This window comes from Bactrocera tryoni, unplaced genomic scaffold (assembly GCF_016617805.1).
Source record: "Bactrocera tryoni isolate S06 unplaced genomic scaffold, CSIRO_BtryS06_freeze2 scaffold_25, whole genome shotgun sequence".
In the NCBI taxonomy this organism is placed as follows: Eukaryota; Metazoa; Arthropoda; class Insecta; order Diptera; family Tephritidae; genus Bactrocera; species Bactrocera tryoni.
In genome coordinates, this window is record NW_024395977.1 from 31,900,447 (window position 1) to 31,905,194 (window position 4,748).

Consider the following 4,748-nt stretch of genomic DNA (forward strand, 5'->3'; position numbering starts at 1 on the left):
TACTTTGGAACGCACCTTGTACAAATAATGAAATATACGAAACAAAAGAATATTGTTGTGAATTGAGCTACTATACAGCTGATCCTAAGCTTTTCTGATAAATGTTCGTAAGAGTTTTAAGATTATATCATATTGGTATGAATACAATGTGAATATCGAAATTCCTTGTTAGAAATCCTTGTTTCAGCAACGTTAGCTAGAAATTTTAACATTCTTGATTATAAAATCGGTAATGAGTAGGAGCCAGGATCAGATTTGCGCACTTGTAGGCAATAAACATTTATTATAATATTAATAATTTTTTTACATTGCTAATAACTTCGGTGAACTACCTATTTACCCCAAAAAATCGAAGTTTTTCTTTGCTTATAGTGCTTATTTTAAGTATCATTCTCTAAAAACTAAAAATAAAATAAATTTTATGCCGGTATTCTGCTTGTCACGATTGTCTCATGTCTCTAATTGAGACAATCGTAATTTAGTGACTCTGTTAGTCAGGATGTCTCATTTTGGTATTCTGGCAGATACAGTCTCAAAAATATTCACCAAATAGTATGGTGAAAAGAAGGGCAGCAATCAGCTGTTTAGTTTAGATGATTAGAGATGAGTGCAAGTGCACAATCGTAATGTATGAAACGATTGCATGCAATTATTTTTTTTCATATCATTTCAGCAGTAAAACTGCAGAGTACAGTTATTGAAAACTATTACTGAGATATAATAAATGCTTAACATATGCATTTTATCTGAATCAATTGTTAAGTAAATATGAAAAAATTTAACAACACAATTATCGATAAACACATGTGTTCATCCTTATATTTGAGAATAATGGAAAAGGAAGGTAAGTAATTGTAAACAATATAAATTTCATTATTTTATGATTATTATAGTATATGTATAATATATCTTTTTACAGATCATAATAAAGTGTTGCGCACCTCGAAGGAGCAAATAGAGTGCTATCTAAATTTTGTGCGGGTTCACCCGGAGATAAAGTTGCACAAAAACGACCCATCGCGGCCGAAAAGAATGGAGGAGCTTGGGCGGAACTCTCCGTACAATTAAATGCCCTAAAAGGGCCCACCCGGAACCCCATCAAATGGAGAGAGGTAATATTTAACCATAGACATTGGCATATGTATGTATTTATGTCTTTTGATTTACAGAATCTGAGCCATTGGAAAAACCAAATAAGGTCACGCGCAAGGAAAGCCAAGGCGCACAAGCTGGTGACAGGTGGCGGTCCCAGCTTAACAAGTGAGCTCTCTGAAACAGAGCAGAGAGCGTTAGAAACGTTAGGGTCAATTGCGGTTGATGGGTTGGCAGATGTACCAACCATTGGCGCAGAGGTAAGAATAGCAAGAAAGACCAATACGAGTGTGCAGAATTTATAATTGTTTTTTTCTTTTTCTAATTTAGGAAGAAGTAGTTTTCACAGCTGCACCGTCACCTCTAAATACGACTTCGGATGCATCCAATGATTGCACTCCGTCATCGTCCCGTAGTAAAAAAATGACGACGGACGAAATGTTCCGAAATTATATGGATTTAATGGAAGGAAAAGCCGAGGAGGAGAGAGCTTTCCGTATTCAAACCTTAGATTCCATTAATAAACAATCGGAATCCATTAATAATTTAGCGGCAGCGATGGTATTGCTTGCTCAGACCATCGTAAAAAACACCGAAGATTGTACAAAAAAGTAAAAAATGTGCTTTTTTATGTACATATTAATTATTTTGTTGTGATGTTTTTGTACAAAAAGTGAAAGTGAAAAATGTTCCTTTTTTATATACTTGTATGAATTATTTTATTGTTATGTGTTTTGTACAAAAAGTGAAAGTGAAAAATGTTCCTTTTATATACTTGTATAAATTATTTTATTGTTATGTTTATTTATTTTATAAATAAATGAAGTTTGAATTGAAATATATGTATATGTAGAATTTTAATTATTTAATGTGTTAATGCACCTTTGACGTGCTGCTCTGCCTCGAGTGTAATACTCCCCCGAATGGATTTCAGAGATTGCTCCCACATTTTCAGGAGGTGATTGATCTGGCATTATTTCGGTGTCATTTAGAAAAATTCCATGGTTTTGTAAAATGTTGTGGAATATTGTACAAGTATAAACAAATAATGCCGCTTTGGAATGTTTATACCGCAATGTACGTTCTCTTGAAATAAAACGAAAGCGTGATTTTAAAACTCCAAATGCTCTTTCAATAGTGTTTCTTGCTTTTATGTGCCTAGTATTGAAGTTTTGTTCATTTGGTGTTTCAGGGTTTGCCACCGGTGTAAGAAGCCATGGCTCCAATGGATATCCCGAATCACCCAAAAGCCATTTAAAAGCTCCATCAGAGTGTTCTCTTATTAACTTTATCCTTGCTGGCGAAGTAGTCCATATACCGGAGTCATGACATGAGCCGGGAAATTTTGCATTCACGTGCCGGAAAATTAGTTCATCATCACAAAGCTATTGGAAAAATTAGTTAATAACTAGTTATTAATTAGTTATTGAATATAATACTTACCGCTTCAACATTAATGCAATAATAACCCTTTCTGTTCATATAATCATGCGGTACAACTGTGCTTGACAAGGCAGGTGCAATTATGCCAACATGAGTGCAATCAATTGCTCCAATTACACCCTTTATTCCAAATTTCGAATAAAATCTGGAATAAAATTATTGTATAGCGATTTATTTTCTTTTAAATTGGAATAAAATTTACCCAGTCTTAATTCTATTGTATTCTTCAACAGAATTAGGAAAACGCACTTCGCCGTGTTTACGCTCCACCACCAATTTACAAATATCTATATTCGATGCAATGGGAAATGGTGGGTTGGCTCATCACCGCGAAATATGCATTTCCCACGCAACACTGATATGAGCCATTGCATAAAAAATATAAAACTGAAATAAACTAGAGAAATTCGATTGCATGAAAATATACTGTTTCTTTAATGTTAAAATGTAACTCACTCGAAGTTCAAATGGAATCGATGTTTGCTGTTGGTCATACGGCTTGAGTTGATTAATGAGATCCCAGCACAAAGATTTGGGAAATCGGAAGAACTTCCTGAATGTGTTCTCTTCGTATAAAAACGGATCATTTTTGTTTCGCAAAACAGTCAGATTGCGCCTGCGAATGTAGCTAGAAGATATGCACCTTATTATCCATTATTGCAAAATTATAAATATTAATACATTACCTCTCTTCCTCCTCTCGTTTTTTCATCATAAGGTAAAATAGTCCAACTTCATCAGCCATTGTTGTGTTCTTATTTTTCTATGACCTGCTGCAAAGCACATAACAAGTTAGAGACTGATATGGCTCAATTAGAGATGAGACAAACTCGCCAGAATACCAAACAGTCTCAAAATAGATTTCACCACAGATTCGTCTCTATTAGAGACTTGAGACTGCTCGCAGAATACCGGCATTAGTCTCAGTTATTGGTTAGTTAATATTTTATTCCCATTCTATTAAAGCACAAATTTTTTTCGCAATCTGCTAAGCATATTTATAGGCGCAACTCAGTTTGATCTTAATATTTTATTGTTATTGATCGACAATCATTGGCTTTAGCAGAGAACGTATATTTATAGCAGAGAACGTTTATAATAGCGAAGGTTCACGGCGCGAAAAACGTAAAAATATGTTTCGCTAACTCGGTCGAGATGGAGGAGCTTCACCACTGCCAGCTCGGTAGCAGAAATTTTAACGTTTTCGCTTGAACAGAGCTGAGCGTAGAATAAAAATTATGCTCAAAACTATATGTATATTGCTCTAACAGGTATGTTCGCTCTTTTGCTTATATTTTTAATACGCTTTTGTTAGCTTCACTTGTATGCATGTATGTATGTAGTATGTTTGTTATACGTTTATATGCAAACATTTCTATTCGTATGAATTCTTTTTGTGCATATTAATGAATATATGTATGTGCAATTGAATACATTTAAATTAAATTACTTTTTCAGAGCAATATCCGTAGTTAATGTGAATTTGATATATTCATACTTACATACATTATGTACGTATATTTATATAACAAACTATCATGGAAATTTTAAAAACTTAAATATATTACAATAGTGATAAATAAACATTAATCGTATATTTTATCATTGAAAACTTACATATACATACATATGTTCACATGTGTCATTACCATATGTGTTTATGTTCGCTTTCGCGAATTCAAATCATATTATCACTTATCAATAATAACATGTGCGCGCTGCTCATATGTACATACATAAATATGTGCCTTTGACATTGGTACACAAATAATGCATACACAAAACTACATTCTTGTATACATATGCGTAAACATGCAAATATGTCACCCCCAAAAACTACAAACATTGCTTTACAAAAACAACAATCGTTTGAAATAGCATCATATAAGTTAATCTTTTGGTTAATTGAAAACCAAAAAATATAATTTTTCACGGAGCTGCATTCGGGCAGCGCTACCGCGTATCTTTATTGAGTTTTACAAACTGAAGTTAGCTTAACCGAATTGCAATATTTATGCTTAATTCTTACTTTAATAATTATAAGTGGCGTGATTCGCTTCCACGAATCTTATGCTGCACAACAGGTAGTGCTGACGCTGACCATGCACTTTCTGGTGCATTTCGGTCACACGTGCCGGAAGTTGTAAGTCGATACTTGAGTAACAAATGTTGTGTTAACTCTTCCCCTCTTAAATCGATTGTCCCCAATCGGT

The 4,748-nt window shown here is 33.8% G+C and overlaps 1 pseudogene; it reads right to left on the minus strand.

Moving 5' to 3' along the window:
* Window positions 1–2,511: 2,511 nt before the first annotated feature.
* Window positions 2,512–3,434, minus strand: LOC120780560 (annotated as a pseudogene).
* Window positions 3,435–4,748: the final 1,314 nt, after the last annotated feature.